This window comes from Ambystoma mexicanum, chromosome 2q (assembly GCF_040938575.1).
Source record: "Ambystoma mexicanum isolate Mex_15411 chromosome 2q, UKY_AmexF1_1, whole genome shotgun sequence".
NCBI lineage: Eukaryota > Metazoa > Chordata > Amphibia > Caudata > Ambystomatidae > Ambystoma > Ambystoma mexicanum.
The window spans coordinates 222,421,779-222,448,224 of NC_090924.1; positions in this window are offsets into that span (position 1 = coordinate 222,421,779).

Here is a 26,446-nt window from a genome sequence, read left to right on the forward strand (position 1 = left end):
AGGGACGAGGCACCAAATACTAATATGGAGGGGCAGGTGGACAGGGGAAAATGTTGCGCATGTGTTATTTCTAAGGTAGGGGGCCGTGTTTCTCATGCTCCTTGATTACAGCAGTGGTGTTATCTCTTGGGGAGGAGGGATGGCATTAGCTGATTCTATTTTAAGAAAAATGGCAGTTTTGCAAAATGTATGTACTGTGTACTAGATTATTAATGGATGAGTAGGAATAGATGTTGGAGCTGTGCAAAGGAAATTTTGAAGTTGAAAGTTCCTAGATCAGTAGAAAATGCAATTCCGAACTGTCTGCGAAGCACAGATCTTATCGTGAAGTGCGTACGGGTTCTCAGACACGTCATCATGCCGCGCGCCTGCATATGGTCATGTGCAATGAAGTCAGATGTTCGGAGACATTGTGGTTAACTTGCACTAATAAAAACCTATGAAATTCAATGAAAAACTTTGTTATGGCGACTTTATGGTTAAGTTGCACTAATAAAAACCTATGAAATTCAATGAAAAACTTTGTTAAGGGGACATTATGGTTAAGTTGCACTGATAAAAACCAATGAAATTCACTGAAAAACCTTTGTTAAAGGGACGTTATGGTTAAGTTGGACTCATAAAAACCTATGAAATTCAGTGACAAAACTTTGTTTAGGGGATGTTATGGTTAAGTTGCACTAATATAAACCTATGAAATTCAATGAAAAAACTTTGTTAAAGGGACGTTATGGTTCCAAGTAAAACCGAAAAACCCCTGAAATTCACCAGTTAAGTTAATGTGAATGTTAAAGGACATTTGTACCGCGCCAGAGTGGTCCCTTGGCGCTCTGGCGGCTCTGAAATGGGAGGGGAGGTTGAGTTAGTGGAAGGAAGCAGGAAAAGTGCACGAGGCCAGTGATGTGCTGTTGGCGGCCTCAGCCCGGTGGGTCCATTGGCTGGTCCTGGGGTGTTTGCGGCCGGTAGTCGTCGTGTACTGTTGTGCAAGGCTATGTGTGTTTTTGTTTTGTTGTTGCGGTGTAGTGAAGTTTGTGCGGTTTGTTGTGCTGTAGGTTTTGTTTGTGTTTGGCTTGGAGTTTGAGAGGTGTATGCAGAAAGGTAAATTGTTAGTAGGGGTTGGTTAGTTTGTGTCTCTACCCTGAATTGATGCGCTCTGTTTGCGTAGTCTCCCCTGTTGCGGCTCTGTCATGAACTGGGTCTGACTGACCTACAGGTTTCTTACTCCTCTAGCCCCCTCCTCTGACATGCTCTCTCATAGCTCCCCTTATCTTCCATTCATCCTGCTGTGGCCATTGCACCTGCCAATGACAACCTCTCAGGTAGTGGGCGATTGCCAATATCTCAATAATTCCACACCCATAAGCTAAGCAACCATAACTCGCGCCACCACCGTGCACTGCTAAGACTAACGCCCAGGACATCAAAGATGACATCACAAATGTCATTGATGACATCACATGTCTGGATCACTCTTTTTTCCTTTACTGATATATCTAGGCCAGTAACAGTCAGGAACTAAAAATTCACTATACTATAGTACAAAGTACCATATTTGTAGACTTATACTTCAAATATGTTCTTACAGTAATTCACTTAGGGTCCACTCAAAGCATATGAAACATATACAAAGGGGAAAACACAGACTTGGAAGACAGCAATACTTTCTATGTATAAAGATGATTAGTAAGGTTATCAACACTGTCTTATAGTTCTGTTGTTTTTTTATTACTGTACTTTCCCTGGATATGCTCATATTTGTACACATTGCACTTACACTACTTTCCATATGGTCTAGTCACAATATGTGATAGTTATACATAGGGAAGGAGTAGCTTTGAAGCAGAGCAATCATTTCTGTGCATGAAAATAATCAGTTAGGCTATGAAGATTGTCGGGTAATACTGCTGTTTTTTGTTTACTTCACTTTCCCTGTATATAGTCTAATTGTATTTGTTGTTGTCTGTTTGTGTTTTGCGTGCAGTAATGCAATGAAGTAGTAAGTGGGTTTCATTAGGTACTTATTAAATGTTTCACAGTATGCAAGACTCTAATAAGAAAGCATTTATAATTTTAGTATTTAACATGGCAAGATTATTAATATTGCTTCTCCATCAAGTCTGCTGCACACTATGCCTGTATTACTACATGTGTACCTTAGTAAATTGGAAAAAAAACTTAATAATACAATGCTATTTGGATGAATGCATTACTTAATGCACTACATACCTCATGATATTTATTCAAATGATCCTTGACACATTTTTTATTAACATTACAATAAGAATCCCTTGTACAGACTTTTCATGAAAGCTAAATGCACATGTGATGTCATCAGTGATGTCATCAATGACATTTGTGATGTCATCTTTGATGTCCTGGGTTTTAGTCTTAGCAGTGCACGGTGGTGGCACGAGTTATAGTTGCTTAGTTTACCATAACTGGCGAATTTCAGGGGTTTAACAAAGTTTTTTCACTGAATTTCATATGTTTTTAGTAGCGCAACTTAACGATAACGTCCTTTTAACAACGTTTTTTTACTGAATTTCATAGGGTTTTAGTAGCGCAACTTAACCATAACGTCCCTTTAACAAAGTTTTTTAATGCATTTCATAGGTTTTTAGTAGCGCAACTTAACCATAACATCCCTTTAACAAAGTTTTTTCACTGAATTTACACTTGCATCATGTGAATTTAGAGATGTTTACTAGAATTCCCTTACTTTATATACATATAACATAGAACATACTGAACCCCCGCACTAATGATTTTTGAAGGCCACGGACGGTGTGTATGTCCGCGGACGGGCGCGGACCACATCAACACTACTCAAACACTCAGGGGGTATCTGAAATTGTTCTATCATACCATAGAAATACTGCACAAGTTTAAAAAGCAGCACGTAAACACATTGTAAGTAATAATAAATAAGCAGTGCAACCTATACGTCTAACACATTAACCATCTATTTAAATACCATATGTAATGAAATGGATTATACCATAACTAAAAAGATATGCCTCCAGCATAATTTCCTCACAGAAACTGCAGAGCTTGGAGAGACAGTACACAAACACAACACAACGAATACAAATTACCAGAAAGTAGCAAGTAAACTTCATTTTTCTTATATAGTTCTATACTTTTTGTATGAGGTAGAGAAAAATTAATATATTTGTGTTTTTCACACAGAAATGTGCAGTACTATGGAGTGGCTCGAGGAGAATGTTCCGCATGACGAAATGTCGGAAGATAGCGATAATAATGGTACACAGTTCTCTGCATGAGCAAATTAATAGTCAGTACTTTATGTGTACTTAACATATATATATTTATTTTTAACAGACTATGCAAAGATTGAAGAAATTCCACCAAAAGACACAATGTAAGACACCTTGCAATGCATAGAACAGAAAGTGGACATGCTGAAAGAAAAGTTCAATAGTTTAAGGCAATTTGTGGAGGAGCACGTCAAAGGAAAAATTAGATACCACTGTAATACCTGTACCTGTCCCCCCTCCATGTCCCAGTGAAGTATCCCCAAACCCTCAAAAAGAACATAAACATTTCAACGAAACTTCCATCACTTCATCCCCTCACAACCATCCTCTGCAAACCCCTAATTCGCCTAGATTTGTTTCAGTTTCTGCTTCGCCCTCTCTTTCTTAATTACTGTGTATGTGTACAATAAAATAAATGTTATGTTGGTTTTAATTAAATTGTTTGTGTCTAATTTTTTTTTTTAAAGAAAAAGTTAAAATGGCCACGGACAGCGCGCCTGTCCGGCCTGTCCGTAATGAACAAAATATGGATGTCTACACCTATCCGTACCATTCGCAAACAAGATTAGACTGTTCTAACACACCAGCTGTCCAGGATGTCCGTAAATAAACAAAATAGGGGTGTCCTAAGGACACTATACCTCTCTGTAGCATTCGCAACCAAGATGAAACTGTTCTTAGAACACACCAGGTGTCCGGGATGTCCGTAAATAACAAAATGGGGGTGTCCTAAGGACACTATACCTATCCGCACCATTTGCAACCAAAATGAAAATGTCCGTAGAACAGGCGCGGTGGCCGCGATGTCCGTAGTCAAAACAAATGGAGGTGTCCTAAGGACACTATACCTGGCCGTACAGTCTGCAGAACATCTACGCACATGCGCACCATACCCGTAAGTCCTACGAACATCGCGCCTGTCCGTAACTGTCCGTGTCACTTGTGTCGCACTTTTAATTAGTTTCAGGACCCATACACTGTCCATAGAACACCCACGCGCATGCGCACGACCGTTCCTGTGCATTTGGTGTCCTTCGGACACCCATTCCCTTCGCGGGCGTGTTCACGACGTCATCATGTGACTGCACCCATGTTGAGCGTGTGTCCTAATTTGCGCAATTTGTCTGCTTCCCCAACATTTTAAAAGAATTTATGCAGACAATCTAAATTATTGTACAGTAAAAAATCGCCATTTCACATGTTCCAGACATTGGCCCTAGCTTTCCACAAGGTTTTGGGAACTTTTTGATCGCTTTTGAGTGATCGATATAGTCATGAGGCGCACCTCTCCACCCCTATAAAAGGCCACACCCCAGAGCTCATCTTCATTGTACTTCTGGCTATTGCAGATTGACTTTTGCTGCCTTTAGTGCTCTAGCGGAGATTACCTCACCAACCCTAATGGCATCCATGGCTGCTGTTGCTACATCATCCTCAGCACCACCCCCAAACCCTCCACCACCACCACCTCCCCAAGGGCCTGCAGAGGGCAATACGGGTGAGGATGTAGAGAACGAGGATGAAGAGGATGAAGAGAATGAGGTCGAGGAACTCCCTACTACCAGCACTCGCTGGGAGTCGTGGGTGTGGCGGTTGTTTACCGTTCATGGTAACGTACCAAAAGCACGTGCGGACAAGGTCACCTGTAACCAGTGCAAATGAGTGTTGAGTCGTGGGAGACCTGGTGCATACAGCTTTGGTACGACATCCATGAAGCGACACCTAACTTCCTCCCATGGTGTGGACATTCGCAATGTTGTACCAGTAAAGAAAGTAGTAGGTTGAGTTACTCCGCAGCATCCTCCGTTTCTGATCCTCTTACCACAAGAGACACTCCTGTGGGAGAGCGCATCCCTCCAGCTGCTTCACAGGCCATTTGCAATGCTGTTGACCCTTACCTTTCGAGGGTCACAATATTGTGTATGTACTGCGATGCAGTACTCTGCAGGGGGAGAGTCTTTGAAGTGCTTTCGAGACTACGGTCAAGGAGCACCAGAAGAGCTGTTACCTACCTAAATAAGGCCCACCCTAAATCTTCCTCTCTCCACCTGCCCTTTGTTATCCCCGTGGTTGGTGTCCCTTCTTTACCCTCCTTTCCCCTCCTCTACTAGTGTGTCGGGTGTACAAAGAGCCACATAAAATATATAAAACAACAAAAAGTTTAAAAAAGGGCTCTTTTCAGAGCCGCCTTTCTCAGTTTAAAAATAGAACTATCATGTAAACGATGCAGGTCCCCGCACATTTTTTAAAAGTCCGCGGACGGTCCTAGGACAGATACAATTGTGGGGTGCAACCCTAGCAAAACCAATGCACTTTTCTCTGGGAGTAAGTGGTGGCTCTGAAAAGAGCCTTTTAGTGGTGTTTTGTGTGTTTCAAAAACTTGGATTCGTCAACATGTAATGCAAAATAGATGACTATACTTCCAGAAAAGGTCGCAATGCATTTTGTACATTTCGAATGAAAATCTGATTGCCAGCATATGTAAGATGGACTCCATCTCTGCGAAAAATGAATGTGCTGCGAAACATAATATTTTCATTGTGGAAAGACGACATGCCAACATCTCCTAGAAAGGCACTAAAAGCCTTATTGACATTTATGGACCAAATGAAGAAGAACGCAGCCACATTTGTCTTTGCGCAATACGTGAAAAAATTACTCGGCAATTTGGAAACATGTCCATCACCTTCGCAAGTGCTTCCTTCATTGCAAATTGCAAAGAAATTCTGGACACATGTCCTAAACTGTTCCCTCCACAATGAATTATAATTATGTCAGGATGATGCTCTGTCTGTAAAGTAGCACAGAGAGGTACCAAGTCCAGCCACTTCATTCCACGCATGCCAGTGCACTTCCACATGATGGAATCCAAGATCTGCAGATATACCACAACGTTCTGCATGTACCTTCAACCAATGTATCCATGAGTCTCCCAAAATCCAGATAATCTCTTTTCGAGCACACACAGCTATAGCTGTTTGTTCTCCTCTCAGGAAAAAGACGTCCTCGCTAAATCTCTCCGTACACAACACACCCACTAAACATTACTGACCAATCCCAAGCTCCGCTCATTCTCATTTGCATGCCTCTCCACCCCAGAATCCCTGTATGTAATACGCGCTGTCCGCAGACTACCGCCATGTCTGCGGACATGTAGAAGATCTGAGTGTGGCAAATGTACATTTAAATAGTGTTCCTCATTTCCCCTTTAAGGTGGTCTTTGAAAAGAGCTGTTATTATTTTGTTTTTTTTGCAGATGCCTGACAGACACCTGTTATTTTGTATTTTTTGGGGTTTTTTTCTTCTTAGTTTACTCCTAAAATCTTCACATAACCTGTTCCAAAGCAACCCTTACATTCCAAAAAAACATGGCATTTCCCAAAAAAGATAAAGAAACACCATCTGCTTCGAAATAAGCCACATTACTCGAAACAATGTTCTTGTGGCTACAGAAAAACATACCAGTTCTTAGTATGAAAGCAAGCATGCCTCGATTGATTGCACACACCTAGCAATGCTTTGATCAGGACAAAAAACAGAACTGTTGTCCTATTTGGCTATAGGAAGTAATCCAGAAAAAATTACTTTTGCAGTTTGAAAGATGTTGATTACTGCTTCAACCAACTATTCCAAATCTCCCAACAAAATAGGGGAACTCACGTAGCCCAAATGGAAAGCACCATAGTGCAAGAATACCACATGGGGACTGTTCATCCTACGCATATCTCTGCAAACTTGGAGAATTGCCTCCACATTGCAGTCAGTTGCAGCACTCCACACCCCCTCCACTCCTCTAATATCGAAATTGTTTGACACATGCCTGCATTGAGAATAGTGCTGTAAACCATGGACAAACATATCTCCGAGCACCAACACCCTGATTGTCTCAACCTCTGCCATCTTCACTACACACACGCTCTTTCTACACAAATCAACAATGTCAGCATCTGATTGGCTTATCCGTACAGTCCCCTTTCCATGCTGGATTTGCTGTAAAACCCCGTATGTGGCACGCCCTACCCGCGGACAGGCGCGGTGTCCGCACGGCACGTAACTCTTAGCCAGCCCTTCTACCCTTTCCACATCACTCGCAAATCCATTCCCTCATTGGACACAGCTAAGCAGTCACACAACCATCCACCAATCACATCCAAGACCTCTACATCTAACTCCAGCATCAGAGTTCCGCACTTCAAATGTACTGTTGATCACTCTGAATACAAGTCTCATATCATTGAAAGCACCTACTACAAAAACTACTGTGCAAGTCTCGAAGATTTCTACTTACAGCTCCATGCATATCCACATGCATGATTACAAAGTACAGGTATGCATATTTTATTCAGAGTACATGTACAACTCTTATGAATCCATACAAAAAAGGAATGCCACTAAATCTGCATAGCCAATACATACATGCCAACGCTCCCGCTTTAAGCACTAGACTTCCGATTTTTCATTGAAAAATCACACTACTTTTTACTATCTCCCCTATAACCTATACATACATGCCAACTCTCCCGATTTAGGCGTGAAACTCGATTTTTCATTAAATAATGTCACAATTTTTTTGTGTCTCCTGCCTAAATTAATGCTAATCCCAATGCGATCGTATGAGAAAAAGAAACATTTACGATTGCTGTGGTGAAATCTCCCTCTCAGGTGCTCCCGATCGTTTGCATGTCTAGTTCTAATATGAAATTATTCAAATTTATCCGATCTACTATAATGAATTATCACTTCCAAACCTCTCTGCTATCTACAACAAAGCTGCAAAACAACAAGTGAATTTCATGAACTTAAAATTGTACTCATTTGCGAAGCAGGTTGAACTAACATACTGCAAATAACATATAAAGGCTGCACATAGTCAAATAAAATGGTTGCATACACTATGTTCAGATATCAAATGAGAATACTACCATGAAAACATAAAAGTTAACATGTACATTAATGCCAGTGCTATAAACACACAAAATTACTAACTTCTTCCTTTTACAATTGCACTGAAGACCCCTCTCCTGAAAATCAACAGCATCTAAACTACAAACAACATTTACGAAGAAACCTGCTCATTCTACAAAAAAAAAGTAAGTGGATTAATACCTTTATATTCTTACTGTTCCTCAAAGAGACTGTGTGCGTCATTCATGTAATTTGCGCACCAAAAAAACATCGATTTCTGAACCATTCTGCCCACAAATCCCCATTTATTAAACAGGGATTAACAGGCAGAATGGCACAGAAATCCCTGTTTTTTTGGAACACAAATAACATACTGAACTTAGAATGTTAGTACTACAAAATAATAACTGTTTAAATTTTTACCATTATGTTTACTATTAATGCTTCTCCTCACCACTAGCTCACTTTCTACTCTCATCTGAACCAGAGTGTAGTAACATACAAACAGAAAAATAGCCTTCCCATCACATTGTAACTACCAATGCACATTCACACACCACCACAAACAACTTTCCCATCAAACTCATACACGATGCACACAGCACACATACATTGTAAAACAGACCAACCCATAGCTTCTTTTTTTTTTAACAGACCCCAAAGAATGGCTACCAAAAAGCAAGTCCGTAGAAAGGAACGCAGAAATAGAGCAAATGAAAATAAAAGTGTCCAAAATAGGCATCCATCTCTACCAGACTTTGTACAAAACGTTGAAACAAAACAGCTAATGCAGTCATTTAGCGAAACAAAAGAAAATTCAAGTACAGAAACTTTGCCTCCTCTATCAAAATGTGAAATGAAACAGAAAATCCTTAACAAGAATTCGGCTACCACTAGTGCTAACACTGCTCCTATAAATCCTCATGTACTAGCACAAAACCATACTAAAAAAGTATTTTAGCAAAAATGTTCCACCACAGAGTCCTTCAGAATCTAATAAGAACAAGAGCAAAACCATCCACAACCCTTACAACCTACCGTAGAAAATTAATCCTAGAAGCTCTCATAGACAGTGCAATCCTTCTTAAAAGGAAGTTATTTATTTTAGTTTTAAACAGGATGAAACCACTAACAAAACTAAGTACTAAACTACAAAAGAAACTTCTCAATAAACGGAATGTCAACAAAAATAACTTCTTAAATATCTGTGGAGGTGAATGGAGTCACACCACAACCACAGAACCATATTTTAATGAAGACGCATACAAACAAAACCAAACAAACACAATTGCCATCCATAGCAGTGGACGAGGATATTAAAAAATCAATAATACCATTATGGAACAAGAAACACTGCTTACAAAAGTATCCCCAGAAAACTCAGAATTACCTCTCCATTCGACTGAACCTAAACATCCAGTATACAAAAGGCTGTGCACGTCAATGTGTAACAGTCCCAACAAATGTTTCAAATCTTTACGCCAGTTCCTCAATCAGTATGTGGAAGGTAAAGACAAAATATAAAAAAGTCCTGCAAAATATGGATACCTGTCCAGCGCGCAAATACAAACAACTACACAGACATTCATTATCCTGCATTTCAGGTCCTATTTGAAAAAGCACCTTCCATGATATCAAAATGATATCAACACATCATTCAAATGTAAGAAATCTAGTGTATAAACTGTACTATGCTAAAAGTCCTGCTTTAGAACTAGCCAATTTAAATAACACTCTTCTACATGGTTCACCCAAATACCTGCAAGAAGAAATCGACCGTATCCAGACAAAATATTTTGGAAGTGAAAGTGACTTACAAAATGCAATAGCTTTAGAACAGACTAGCAACAATTGTGCACATGGCAACCTTCTATTACACACATACGAACATTTAAAAGTACATCCTCTGAAGTACCAAACCATGTGTGTTTGTGTGTTGCCGCAGAGGTTTTTACAAAAGTAACACAAAAACTATAGACGTAACATACAAAATAGAAGACAATGAAGATTCCAAATGGTTTGAATTAGCTCTCTACCTTTTAGCAGAAAACAAATACGAAATAAGTGCACCTTTAATATGTTGCAGTTACTGCACTACAAAACTTGACAAAAACCAAACTCCTTCATGTGGTATCACAAATAACTTGGAATTATTCCCACTACCAAAACCCCTGCAACAACTCAATTTGTATGAGAGCATCATAATTCAAACAGTACACCCATTTCAAGCAATAATACGTCTTCAACCAAAAACAGCAAAATTACCTCCACTTGAATTGGTGAAAGGCATTCGTGGCAAAGTAGTTTATTTGCCATTAGATATCACCAAAAATGTGCACACTCTAATAGAGCATTCTTTAATTGTCTTAGTAAATGGTGTACCAACAAAATTTGGCAACAACTCATGGACTTAAATAAAGTTTGACAAACCTTGCAATATCTGAAAGACAATAATGAATACTACAAAGAAATAAATATTGAAGAAAGCTTAAGGGAAACAACTGAAATAATTCAAGAGACATCAGAAACTGGTCAATTTGAACTTCTGGATCCTGATGCAGTATCCACTCTTTTGGACCATTATACAATTCATCCATTGCACTCTAATGAGAGCATGGATGATGCACTAGAAACTTACCAAATGTGACAAACCAAAGGTTCACCAATGAGCATATGGGAAAAAAGTATAGAAGCACGTGCTTTTCCACTACTATTTCCCACTGGCAAAGGAGGAAGATACGATGATAGACCCACTCAGATAACAGCATCAGAATACCGCTCATTACGAATGTATTCTGAAGATCCCAGATTTAGACAAAATGTGGAATACATATTCCACCTACCCTTTCAAAGTGAACTAGCAACCCTATGTTACAGAGTTGCACACATATTGAAATCTTGAACCCATTTTCAAAATATGTCAGCTATGCAATTAATACAAAAAGTGCAAGAAAAAGATGACGTTTTACAATCAAGCATAACTAATCTGTTTGCAAACATGCATGGGACGAAAGAATACTGGTTCCGACATCACAGAGATGTACGTTGTATGATCAGAAACCTTGGACCACCCACTTGGTTTGTTACATTAAGTTGTGCAGAATATGCATGGGAAGATTTGCATGATTTCCTACGCATATCAAACAACAACAAAACCAACATAGATATACTAACACCGGGAGAACTTTGCCCTCTAGATCCTGTTAATGTTTCAAGATATTTGCACCCTCGTTTCATTTCATGCTACACTTTATTTGTAATAAAACTGGTAGTCCCCTCGGAGAAGTGCAACACTTCTTTTGGAGAAAAGAATACCAAGCCAGAGGAGCACCACATATCCACATGCTTTTATGGATTAAAGAAGCACCTAAAGATGGTCAGGACAGTGAGTTCATCCAAAAATATGTCACTTGTGAAACCCCTTCACAAACAACACATAGTGACCTTCATAGACAAATTGTACAATTCAAAGACACAAATGTGGCAAATATTGTCATCACAAATACAAAAACAAAGGGAAATGCTACACCAAATGCCACTTTGGTTTTCCTAGACCAGTTACAGAAACAGGTGAAGTGAACAACTTCATGTCTTCAGTTCCACATAGTGTTAAAGGTAAATCACCTAAGAACACGTATTACATAAAAAGAACAGAAGAATCAAAATATATCAATGATTACAATGCAATCATTGCCCTATTATGGAATGCAAACATAGATGTGCAGTACATTGCAGACAATTCCACTGCAGTTTCACGATATGTTACAGCCTACTTAACAAAAGCAGAAAAAACAGAGCTTCAAGATCTCTGGAATGACCTATCATCAGACAAAACCCTGTTTCAGAAATTGTACAGGCTAGGCATAAAAATGCTCTCTCATAGAGAATGTGGCACCTACGAAGCTGCAGGTTGTTTAACCGGTACTGCTTTGTATGGAAAATCTGAAAATATAGTATGGCTAAGTCTTGGTCCTGCTAAATCTAGAAACAGAGTTCTCAAATCATATGAGGACATAGAAACAATAGCCAAAAATGATCCCAAAAGCCAAGACATTTTGAAAAACAATTTACTGGACACATACTAACCGAACAGGAGTACCACTTTGGAAACCATGTGTCTATACCACATAGCCCAAAACTTTGCATACAAAAACAATATAAAACCCGATGAAAAAAAGGTAGATATGGAGTGACAGATTGTGAAGGCAGTTTGGTGAAATTTACCAAACGAAGCCTAATTAATCATGTCAAATTGTCATTAAAAACTCCTCAACAGAAAGAACTATATTACATATCCCTGCTACAACTTTTTAAACCATGGAGAAAAGAAGAAGAGATAATTATGACTGCTATGAAGACGCTTTCAAAGCAAATGAAAGCACTATCAACGATATGAACTTTACGCAGTACAAAACAATGTTGCACAATGAACAGCAACACGAAGAACTCCAGGCCCAACTAGATAAGGACACTCCTGACAGTAGTCAACCTTCTCTAACAGGAAGCCAAGAACCGCTGGGACAGCCACTAATAGCAAATCAGGCAGAATTAGCTATGACTGAAGTAGAAAACACCATGTGTCACTATGAAGAAGATACAGAAGACTCAACTGTACTACAATCAAAACTTAACGAAGTCCAGCGCACCATTTTTGAAGTAACAAAAGAAATTGCGCATGGTGTACAACACGAAAATAAAGAATGTACCTGCCAAAAATACAAACCTATACTGCTCTACGTCAGTGGTGAAGCTGGTTCAGTTAAAACATTCTTAATCAAAATCATCAGCAAGTTCCTTCAACAATTGACAAACAACAAACTGTCAGCTGTTGTAACTGCCCCCACAGGGTTAGCTGCCTACAACATAGGCGGTGTCACTTTACACCGATTACTACTCCTTCCAGTAGAACCCCAAAACAAATTAGACTTTTACAAACTTTCTACAGAAGCTGCAATGGAACTACGCAGAATATTAAAACAAATGAAAATGCTACTAATAGATGAAGTGAGCATGGTCTCCAACCTAATGTTGGCTTTTATTCACCTCAGATTGCAAGAAGTAATTAAAACAAACTACTAAGAACTCTTTGCAGGAAAACACATAATTGTTTTCAGAGATCTTCTACAATTGACAGTGAAAGGTGAACCTATTTTTAAAACATTAGGACACAAACTCTGCTGTAAAACTGTTGGCAGCTTAGGAAATGTCAACCTTTGGCAACATTTCCAATACAGAGAATTTACACAAAATATGCGTCAATCTGCAGACTTCACTTACGCCAACATTTTAAAAAGTATTAGAGTTGGTGTACTATCTCAAGAAGCACAAGCAATATTGAAAACCCGGCACATCCATGCACTTTATGGCGATAACGCAAGTGCTACTGATGTTATGGAACAATTAGCGCAAAAATGGCAACTCTTGCAAGATGTTCCAAATTCATTGAAACAATGTTAAAAAAAGAAATGCAACCAATAATTGAAATTTGCTCCACAGACAAACTGGACGTACATGGTATGACACTACCCATGTGTCAGCAAGCCACAACAAGACTAAATACCTTAGAAAATTCAATCTCCAACACAGCTGGGTTGGAAAAAATATTAAAATCATCCTTAAATTGTAGAGTAATGCTTAAACGTAACCTTCATGTGGAGCAAGGACTAGTTAATGGGGCACTGGGTACAGTTGTTGGCTTTCAAACATACCCACGTGACAACAACATTCAGTTTGTCAATATTCTCTTTGAAAAACTTTCAGAAGTAAAAAGGATAGTGTGCTCAACAGCTCGATTACTTCTCTTCAAAGACATGTATGTACATAGAGAACAATTTTCTCTAACTCTTACATATGCAGTCACCATTCACAAATCCCAAGGTCTTACCCTGGACAAAGCATTGATAGATATTGGAAACACAGTCTTTAAAGAAGGCATGAGCCACGTAGCACTGTCATGCTTATGTACACTTGACGGTCTATTTCTAATCAACTTTGATGCAAGTAAAGTGAACGCTGATATTCCTTGCATTTTAGCATACAATAGACTACGTTCACTGTACACCCCCATCTGAAATCCTATCCTGTTCCACAAAAGGGAAAAAGTTGTAAAAGAAAACTAATTCAAACAGAAATACAACAGGATCTCACTGCAAATCCTTCAAAGAGAGTAAAAGAAGCTAATACTTCATCAATTATCACAACCACAGAAGAACCAATTAGTGAAAGTAAATCAGGTACTTCTTCAAAGAAGGAACACAAACTCTGAAAAAATCACTCAGACACATAACTATCTGGTCCATTCAAATTTTCAAATGTAACTGGTTTAAGTTGCTATGCGAATGTAGCAATGAATATTCTATTTCAATTGCCACCAATTCTTAACAACATTTACTTACACAGTACAGACCAATTGTGTTTGCAAATGTTAGTCCTTCATAGAAATGCAACAAACAATCCTGACAACACGTATAGTGTTCACGGAATAAGACAAGAATTGGACTACTGTGCTGGAATGGTGAGGTTCACTATAAACTCAAAAGAAGATCCACAAGAATTTCTAATTTCCAATGTACTTACTACAAGTACTGGAAAACAAAAACATACCTATAAATGAAATCTTTCACATTTCATACATGTGGAAACACACATGCACTCTCTGAAACAATGTGACCCAGGAACAAATCCCTAATGAGCGATTTGTGTATGTATCCATACCTAATTGTGAATCCATTCCATTTCAGCAACTTGTACAAAATGCAAACCATGGCAGATTGTGTACTATATGCAATTCAGATAATCGCTCCACCTTACTGATACAAACACATAGTAACTACATAATGCTAATGCTTCTATGTTACAATATAGATGGTACCAAAAACAACTGCAAGCTGACTGGATTCACACACAGGTCAAGTGTCACTTGGTAAGAAAACCTTCACAACAATATGTATAATCTACCACGCAGGAGCCACAACCAATGCAGGTCACTACACTGCACATATTAAAAAGAAATGTGGATGGTTCGAATGTAATGATAGTAGCATTACTCTAAAGCAGAGATTACCAGCAAATCTTACAAACGCTTATTTAATCTTCTTAAAGCCAACATTTAATAACTAATCTGTACTTCAACATTAACAAAAATGCAATTAAAAGACTATAAACAGTTAGAATATGCCAACAGGTATCTAACTGGCCCAAGATTGTATAACAACCACACATATAAATGAATGGCACTGAAGTGTAACAAAAAATCGACAGTTAGAATACGCCAAGAGGCATCTAACTGCTTCAAAAATGTGCAACAAACCAACAGATAGAACATTAACCAGAAACAACAAGTGAACACTTAAAGGAAACAAACAGTGTGTAGCATAACAAAAAAAGGTTTTTTTTTAATCCGAAAATGATTTTTTCCCCCTGACCCAATGATTTGAAAAACAAAAACAGAAACTGAGCAAAATGCACAGTACACTGGTTTGTAAACTAAATATGAGGGTCGAAACAAAAGCTAAAATGTCTATTATGCAATGTAATAAGTCTTTATAAAATACATACATTAACATGCTCTTTTCTTATATCACAGAAATTGAAAAAGAAAATTTCCTCCAAGTACTAAAATCATGTAAAAAAATATTGAATCTCAACAAATGAAACAGTAAGTATATTTTCAAACATTTCATACATATTCGAATCTATATGTGTGATCTATGGCTGTAATATGGTGCGGTGGTTGAGGCCAGGGCCTAGAGTCTTGGGTGTATAGCCTATGGCCTACGGCCTTCAGCCATGCACCCAAGACTCTAGGTCCTAGCCACAACCATAAAACCAATGCTGGCTAATAACTTCACTGCTTATAACTTTGGTCTGGGGTGCATTCAGCCATGCACCCAAGACTCTAGATCCTGGACACAACCACTACAGTTTATGAAATCCATGATAGCTTATAACTTCAGGGCTTATAACTTTGGTCTTCACTGCTTATAACTTTGCTCTTGGGTGCATGGCCTTCAGCCATGTATCCAAGACTGTAGGTCCTCGCCAAAACCACTGCAACATATCACACCCATTGTAGCTTATAACTTTAGTACTTAGAATTGTTCGTCTTGTGTGCATGGCCTTCGCCCATGCACCCAAGACTCTAGGTCTTGGACACAACCACCACAGTATATGAAACCCATGGTGGCTTATAACTTCAGTGCTTATAACTTCGGTCTTGGGTGCATGGCCGTCGGCCATGCACCCAAGACTCTAGGCCCTCCCGACAACCACCTGATAGATATTCAATTCTATGGGTGTATCTATGAGTGTCATATGCAGCAGTGGGTGTGGCCAGGGCCTAGAGTCTTGGGTATATGGCCTATGGCCTGTGGCCATGCACCCAAGACTCTAGGCCCTGGCCACACCACTGCAGCATATCAGAACCATGGGGGCTTATAACTCATTGTCACACCCATAGAAACATTTTAACTGCGGCATATACTCAATTTACACCCAACACTCTAGGCCCTGCCCACAACCACCTCATAAATATTCGATTCTATGGGTGGGATGTATGGTTGTGATATGCTGCGGTGGTTGTGGCCAGGGCCTAGAGTCTTGGGTGTATGGCCTATGGCCTGTGGCCATGCACCCAAGACTCTAGGCCCTGGCCACAACCACTGCAGCATATCACACCCATAGTGGCTTATAAGTCATTACCACACCCATAGAATGAAACATTTTAACTGCAGCATGTACTCAATTTGCACCCAGGACTGTATGCCCTGCCCACACCTACCAGATAGATATTCAAATGTATGGGTGTGATGTATGGGTGTGATATGATGTGGTGATGCTCCCAAAACTCTATGTCCTGCCCACAACCACTGCAGTATATGAAACCCGTGGTGGCTTATAATTTTACTCCTTATAGCATATCACACCCATAGTGGCTTATAACTTAAGTACTTATAACTTTGGTTTTGGGTGCATGGCCTTCGGCCGTGCACCCAAGACTGTAGGTCCTGGCCACAACCACTGCAACATATAACACCCATAGTGGCTTATAACTTCAGTACTTATAACTTTGGTTTTGGGTGCATGTCCTTTGGCCATGTACCCACGACTCTAGGTCCTGGCCACAATCACCGCAGCATATCACACCCATTGTGGCTTTTAACTTCCATTGTGGCTTATAACTTCACTACTTATAAATGTGGTCTTGGGTGCTCCCCACAACTACCTAATAGATATTTGATACTACAAGTGTATCTATTGCTGTGATATGCTCCGGTGGTTGTGGCCAGGGCCTACAGTCTTGGGTGTATGGCCGTAGATATTCGAATCTATGGCTATAATCTATGGGTATGATATGCTGCAGTGTTTGCGGCCAGGGCCTAGAGTCTTGGGTGTATGGCCATAGGTACACCCAAGACTCTAGGCCCTGGCCGCAAACACTGCAGCATATCACACCCATGGCGGCTTATAACTCAGTACCACACCCATAGAATCAAAAATGTTAACTGCGGCATGACTCAATTTTAATGACCGTTCACACCATGCATGTCCTTAGAACAGTTTCAACTTGCCTGAGCATAGCACAGACGGAGATATTATTCTTATGAGACCCCTCGTTTTCAGTAATTACAAACATCCCGGACAGCGCTGCCATGGCGAATACATCATTAGCACCTGCCGCCTAAACAAATATAGTATTTCACCCATCTCTTACTCTCTAAACCTCCCCAAGCACTCTGACACACCAAAACACTCCCCAAAACTGCATTTCGCCTCTGTTCGCCGTCGCGCTGTCGGCGGATCCAAGATGTCGGGCGCACCCGAACAATCTGACGCAGATCACGCCTCACTGCAGCCAATCAGCGCAAACGTCACGTGTCCGCGGTCATGATGCGAGCCCATTAGCCAATCGTTATCTTGTCCGGGGGGCAAACAGGGAAGTGTTACGCTCACCAGGTTCCCACAGGGGCGTCGATCGGACCTGGACAGCTGCGGTCTCCACCAACGTGATGCGTAGTGAAGAGATGACAGTCTGGACTGGCCCGCCAAATCTTGTCTGCTGGACTCGTAGAAGTATTCTCCTGCAAGTGGAGAAAGGGATTTAGCCACCCGTGGACTTTAGTGATGGCCCCTCCCCAACTGTTCTCGTTCTCCCCACTAATCACCTCCGATATTCCCTCTTGGTAACCTCACCGTATGTTTTTAAATGATGAGCTCTCCATCCTGCATGGCATGCAGGGGCACGTAGATACCAGTTACTTCACTGGTTTGAAGGTACTGGAGGAGTTCCGGAGGAATATTGACGCCAGTGTCTATAAAGTTCAAAGAGTTCAATATGTCCGATGTTCACTCTTGTTCCATTCCCTCGTTAGGTTGCAGCTGGGTCCAAAAGAATATTGCCTGAGGCAGCTGATGGCATTCAGGTAAGAGTCTGTATTACCAAACACTGTCCGGTAAAAGTTGCATGAGTTTAACTTGCTGTTTTCTCTCCCTTTATAGGTGCGGCATAGAAAGATGCAGTGAATTAAAGGATAATAACTCCGGTGTTAAAGCAGGTAAACCTATGGTGGCAAAGAGATTGTCTTTGTCGGTTTTCTCGGCTCACCTTGTTATTCCTTTTGTTTTTCCCCCAGGTGCTGGGTTTCGACGAAGAAAATGATGGAGGCAGCGCCGAGTTGAAAGGTGCGGTGGACTGGTGAGTATAACGCAGCGCTGCTGCTGGCGAAGCGAGGCGTGCTGAAATAATGTCCTTTCCAGCCTTGCAGATGTGCTGGGACCGGAATCAGGTAAGGAATCAAATAATGTCCGTCATCTAACCTCTTCTCCTTTCTTTTCCTTTTGTCTAGGAGCTCCGGATTCGAGGCGGACGTGGCAGAAGACTGGATGCTGACTTGCAGACGCGGTGAGCGTTACGCTGCTGGATGCAGAATAACACGAAGCATGAGCTGCTGTTCGGACGTGGTTTAAATAGCCTGCAAAGTAGTCCCAGGTAAGAAGTTCCCCAGGACCACACCCGAGTAAAAAATAGTCCTTGTAATAAAATATTCCCATCCAGGCCTCACGTTGGCTTGGACTCATTTGTAGCATGGTCTGCATAAGGTAAGTAAAGTCTATCAGCCTGGCGCCTATGGCGCCAGGACTGATTTCTATGATGAGCCTGGCGCCTAAGGCGCCAGGACTGAATCCAAACATCCCGCTGCCGGGGCTGTTGGGGTTTTAATGAGTATCTGGATGCCTGCTCCCGGGGATGATGGACTCGATCCGAATGCCCGGGGCTAGGCATCATGACAGCACTCCCCCCCAAGGCCCCTCCTAAAATTGTTCTTCCCCTTGGCCCTGGATTGTCTGGGAAGTCCCGATGGAATTTTTTCACCAATCGAGGAGCATGAACGTGGTCACTAGGTTCCCATGACCTTTCTTGTGGTCCGTAACCCTTCAGTCGATTAAATAAAAAAGTCCTGATTTAACCATTTTAGAGTCCAGGATGTTTTTTACCTCAAATTCAGGTTCTCCATCTATTAGGATGGGGCCAGGTGGTTTGGTTAATCTTGTCCCGGGTTGAACTGGTTTTAGAAGTGAAACATGAAAGAGGGTAATTCTAATTTGACAGCCACCGGGTTGATAATGGCCTTAATGGTGTAAGGTCCCAAATATCTAGGATTAAACGTTTGAGTTCCTTTCAGAGGTATATGTCTTGTAGCCAGCCAAACTTGGTCTCCGATTCGATATGGTGGGGTCTCACTTCTATGTTGATCAGCATTTTTCTTGTATTTCCCTTGTGCTTGTTTCAAATGTTTTGTTGCCTCTTCAAAAGCTTGTGTAATAGTAGAATGCAGATGAGTTACTGCAGGCATTTCTAAATGCTGGGGCGAATCGAGTTCTGAGGTTCGAGGATGATGTCCATATATGGTATAAAAGGGGCTTTGTCCGGTTCCTGAATGTACAGAGTTATTGTATGCATATTCAGAAATCCATAAAATGTCCTTCCAATTACTTTCGGTTTGGTGGAGCATACAACGTAGGTATTGTTCAAGAGTCTGGTTGGTTCTCTCCGTCTGACCATTGGTTTGTGGATGGTGACTGGTTGAAAACCTTACGTCGATTTGTGCCAATTGACAACACTTCTGCCAAAATTGCGAAATGAACTGACTACCTTGGTCAGAGATCAATACGGAAGGAAATCCATGTATTCGAACAATATTTTTGAGAAATTCCTTGGCCAAGATTGAAACAGAAGGTAATCCTTTTAAAGGAATAAAGTGGGCCATCTTGGAAAAAAGATCCACAATAACTAGAATGGTGTTGAATCCATTACATGGCGGTAGATCTGTAATAAAGTCTAAAGACAAAGTGTGCCATGGTGTGGGTGGAATATCTAAAGGTTGTAAAAGACCGGCTGGTTTCTTCTTTTGACTTTTGTTCTGGTCGCAGATGCCACAAGACAGTATAAATGACTTTACATCTTTTCGCCAGGTGGGCCACCAGAATTGTCTTTTAATTTTAGCTTCAGTTTTTGCAATACCTGGGTTCCCTTCCATCAGAGCTTCATGGTAATTGGAGATGACTTGTTCTTGTAGTTCCTTGTGTGGTAGAAATAGACGCCCTTGATAGTAAGGTAGGTCATTGACAACTGAATAATCTGGGCCCTTTTTAACCCAGTCCTGCAGGGCTGCTGAATCAAAACGTTGTTGGATCTTTAAATGAATATCTTCTAAGGTCCGTAGAGTAGTTATCCCAAGAATTCTTTGTTCAGGAATTATAGGCACCGGTTCCGGGTTCGAATATGCTTCTCCCATCCCAATTCGGGATAAAGCGTCTGCCTTACCATTCTTAGAACCTGGTCGATAAGTGATCACGAAATCGAATTCGGCAAGAAATAAGGCCCATCGAAGTTGACGCGATGATTGGGCCTTGGCTGCTTTTAAATACTGCAAGTTCCTGTGATCGGTGATTACAGTAATGGTATGCCTGGCACCGAGAAGATAATGCTGCCAAGCCTTGAAGGTGGATTTGATGGCTAACAACTCTTTATCAGTAACCGCATAGTTTAATTCGGGGGCCGAGAATTTTCTGGACCAAAATGCTACTGGATGAAGTTGGCCGGTTTCCGGATCCTTCTGGGACAGGACAGCCCCCATGGCTAAACTGGATACATCGGTTTCAACTATGAATGGGAGCTCGGGGCGTGGATGCTTTAAGACAGGTGCCGACGTGAATTTCAATTTCAGTTCTTGGAAGGCTTTTTCAGCCTCTTCGGTCCACAAGAAGCGTTTGTTTTTTCGCAAAAGTGCTGTGATGGGGTGTACAACATATGAGAAGTCAGGAATAAATCTGCGGTAGAAATTAGTAAATCCAAGCATGCTTTGCACCCCTTTAACTGAACTGGGTGATGGCCACTTGAGAATTGCGTCCACCTTTCGAGAGTCCATTCGGACTCCTTTTGGAGTCAGGATAAATCCAAAGAATTCAACTTCTGTAGCATGAAAAACACATTTTTCCAATTTTGCATATAACTTGTGCTGGCGTAGTTTCTCAAGGACTGCACGAACGTGCTTAACATGGTCTGATTCTGAGGAGGAGTACACTAGAATATCATCTATGTATACGACAACACAGACGTCAATGAGTTCACGAAGGACATCGTTCATAAAATACTGGAAGGCTGCTGGTGCATTGCACAACACGAAGGGCATCACCTGATATTCGAATAATCCGTACTTGGTGCGAAAAGCGGTCTTCCATTTGTTGCCCTTCTTTACACGTACCAGATGATATGCTCCTCGGAGATCTAATTTAGTGTAGATGCACGCATCCTTTACTTGGTCTAGTAGTTCGGGGATCAGAGGCAATGGATATCGGTTCTTCACTGTGATCTGGTTTAATGCGCGGTAGTCTATGCACGTTCTGAGGTCACCTTCCTTTTTGGGCACGAAGAATAAAGCTGAAGATGCGGGGGACTTCGATGGACGAATGAAGCCATTAGCAAGGTATTGGTCCAAGTATTTGCGTAGGTGACGGTTTTCGGGTTCCTTAAGGGCGTAGATCCTACTGCATGGAAGTTGTGCACCGGGTATGAGGTTGATTTGACAATCGTATGATCTATGAGGTGGTAAGGTGTTTGCTTGTTCATTTTTGGAAATATCCTGGAATTCTTGATATTCCTGAGGTAACTGCATGACTGGATTAGCAACTTTGGCCAGGCTTTTGTTCAAGGTTTTTTCTGGGTAACAGGTGTGTGTACACTCCGGGAAGGTTACTCTCTTCTCTCACCAATCAATACAAGGATTATGTGTTTCCAACCAAGTTATCCCCAGTATTATTTGGAACTGCAGGGCTTTGATTAAGTCAAACACAATAGTCTCTCGATGCCCATCTTGACCCAACAGTGTCATCTCTGTGGTGGAATGAGTTACAGACCCAGAGGCAATTTCAGTTCCATCGACTGTGGTGATAATATCCGAAGTGGTCTTTTTGCAGAGAGGTAGATTCATCCTAGAAGCCAATTCGTGGTCCACATAGTTTCCTATGGCCCCGCTATCAATGTATGCCCTAACTGCGTGCATACGTGATGGCTGCCTTGTATCAATAAGGACAATTGGTATGATTAGGTGTGAGGTCTGAGTGTCCTTCTTTAAGCTCGGCAAGCGGACCTCTATGCTTGTCGGGCGTGGTCGTTTCCCGAATCAGGCTCTGTTTGATTTCTATCAGCAACTCCGACTTCTTTCTTGGATGGTTTTATAGGGCAATCCCGTAGAAAATGTCCTGAGGCCCCACAGTACAGACACAACTGCATCTGTCGTCTCCTTTCTCTTTCTTTTTGAGTTAAGGGTCCCTTAACCCCCCCGATCTGCATTGGTTCTGATGCATCTGTTCCTTTGGGAGTAACATTGGGTTTAACCAATACCCGATTCTCGAACTTAGCTCGATCAGCTTTTCGATTCTGAAGTCGGTGGTCTAGCTGGACCACCAAGTCTATATATTCTGCGCAATCCTGAGGTGGGTTCACAACTTGGGCCAAAGCATCTTTGAGTTTACCCCGAAGTCCACGATGAAATAATGTAATTCGCTTTACCTCTGGCCATCCGGTTTCCACCACCAACCTATTGAAGGTTGCGATATAAGTTAGCAGGTCCTGGTTTCCTTGTCGTAGGGATAGAAGTTCGTTATCCAGGGCCTGTCCCTGTGAATGTCTGGTGAATAGTCTTTCCATGCTCAATTGAAAACCCTGAAAATCCCGAAGAAGAGGGTCATTCTGGTTGACTAATGGAATTGACCAATCCGCTGCGCTGCCACTAAGGTATGACAGTACAAAGAATACTTTGGCTTGGTCATTTGGAAAAGATCCTGGTCTGCATAAAAAGTGCAAGCTGCATTGGTTCATGAACACGGCAAACCTTTTCGGGTCCCCAGCAAAGCGTTCGGGTGGAGCTAAAGGAATGCTCCCTGGTAGAACCACTTGCACAGGGCTGCTCGATGAAACAGGGGTTGAATTCCCCCCAAGTCCAGGTAGTGGTGTTTGCCCGGCTTGGTTTTGCAGCAGTTGTCTGGCATGATCATCAGTGCGCTCCTTTGACACAATCAGTTCTCTCCTGGGGGCATTAGTTTCTTGGCACGCAGAGTGCCCTTCTGCCCTAAGTTCTCCTAACAATTGGGCTAGTTGGTCGGTTTCTGAGGTCGCCATTACGCCCGGGTGGGGATTTGTAGATAGGCTTCGTGTTCTGTTACGCTCACCTGGTTCCCACAGGGGCGTTGATCGGACCCGGACAGCTGCGGTCTCCACCAACGTGATGCGTAGTGAAGAGATGACAGTCTGGACTGGCCTGCCGAATCTTGTCTGCTGGACTCTTAGAAGTATTCTCCTGCAAGTGGAGAAAGGGATTTAGCAACCCGTGGACTTTAGTGATGGCCCCTCCCCAACTGTTCTCGTTCTCCCCACTAATCCCGATATCCCCTCTTGGTAACCTCACCTTATGTTTTTAAATGATGAGCTCCCCATCCTGCATGCCATGCAGGGGCACGTAGATACCAGTTACTTCACTGGTTTGAAGGTACTGGAGGAGTTCCGGAGGAATATTGACTCGAGTGTCTATAAAGTTCAAAGAGTTCAATATGTCCGATGTTCACTCTTGTTCCATTCCCTCATTAGGTTGCATCTGGGTCCAAAAGAATATTGCCTGAGGCAGCTGATGGCGTTCAGTTAAGAGTCTGTATTACCAAACACTGTCCGGTAAAAGTTGCATGAGTTTAACTTGCTGTTTTCTCTCCCTTTATAGGTGCGGCATAGAAAGATGCACTGAATTAAAGGATAATACCTCCGGTGGTAAAGCAGGTAAACCTATGGTGGCAAAGAGATTGTCTTTGTCGGTTTTCTCAGCTCACCTTGATATTCCTTTTGTTTTCCCCCCAGGTGCTGGGTTTCGACGAAGAAAAAGATGGAGGCAGCGCCGCGTTGAAAGATGCGGTGGACTGGTGAGTATAACGCGGCGCTGCTGCTGGCGAAGCGACGCATGCTGAAATAATGTCCTTTCCAGGCTCGGAGATGTGCTGGGTCCGGAATAAGGTAAGGAATCAAATAATGTCCGTGATCTAACCTCTTCTCCTTTCTTTTCCTTTTTTCTAGCAGCTCTGGATTCGAGGCGGGCGTGGCAGAAGACTGGATGCTGAATTGCAGACACGGTGAGCGTTACGCTGCTGGATGCAGAATAACACGAAGCATGAGCTGCTGTTCATGTGTGGTTTAAATAGCCTGCAAAGTAGTCCCAGGAAAGAAGTTCCCCAGAACCACACCTGAGTAATAAATAGTCCCTGTAATAAAATAGTCCCATCCGGGCCTCACGTTGGCTTGGACTCATTTGCAGCATGGTCTGCATAAGGTAAGTAAGTAAAGTCTATGAGCCTGGCGCCTATGGCGCCACGACTGATTTCTATGATGAGCCTGGCGCCTAAGGCGCCTAAGGCGCCAGGACTGAATCCAAACAGCCCCCAGCCGGGGCTGTTGGGGTTTTAATGAGTATCTGGATGCCTGCTCCCGGGGCTGATGGACTCGATCCGGATGCCCAGGGGTAGGCATCATGACAGGAAGTGTGACCGCGGAGCGGACATAGATATCACTAATTTTTTCAGACATACTTTTTGGTCATTTTAAAGAAAACTACTGGACGGAATGGCATCAAATTTACAAAAGCATGCTTTCGGGACCAAGCTCCTCCCGCTAATATTGTGAAAATCCGTCCAGCAGTTTGGGCTGTAGGCGTGCGCAAAGTGTTTCCCCCATTCAGTCTATGGGAAAAAAAGACGATTTAAGACCCCCCTATAACTCCCCCCCCCCCCGGACCAAACATCACCAAACTTTGCAAAAAAATTCAGAGTGGCCCATATACCGTGGCTGTGTAATTACCAAACCGAGATATATAATACGGTCAATTGTGAAAAGGTCAATTCGTACCCTTGAAATTAGGTTAATTGTGCATTCGAACAATTGTGTTCGAACAATTTGGGTAAAACCTACAACACAATACAACCCTAACTATGTGCACTTGCAAATCAAATGGGAAGTGTATTTTTCCAATGCCAAGGTTTACTGGGAACTGTTGGACCAACTAGAGGAGAAATTGTGTGGGTGGTGGGATAGCAACAGCAGAGCATGCTCTGGGAGTAGCAGAATAAGATGAAGTAACTTCTCAACTGCTACATTTTGCCTTTTCATCAAGGAGTGCTTGAACCTTTTCGGTATGGTTGAAAAAAGTTTAAAGACATGTGAAGTGGACTCTGAGGTCTCCATGTCATGCTGGTGTCTACAGTCAGGGCCTTGGCCAGCCAATCAAATAAACGACACAGCTGAGCATTGTGATGCAACACCTTCTTAGTCAGCTGTGTGACAGATTTCATTGTATCCCCCTGTACCTGCCTTGTGGCCTGCCGCTCCACCTTGGCATGGAGGACCATTATGATGACCTAATTTTGGGGATCTTAGTGAGCACAATCAGCTACAATGGGCCACCTTCTAGTAGCTTGTGCTTGTTCTCAAGAGGTACACTGCAAGATGCACATCATCAGTGTGAATTGTACCTTGATGATGATAAGAATCTTTCAGTTGGTCATCTGCCAAGACATCCTGGATGCCAGCAATGTTGAATGCAATTGGTCCTCCATTATCCTCTAACTGCAACTACTCATGTGGGATCTTATGTAAAGCCTTGCCACTGGCGTAAAATGGTGCAGGGCAGTTGTCTTCAGGTGCAATTTACAGAGGGGCAGTGCTCACT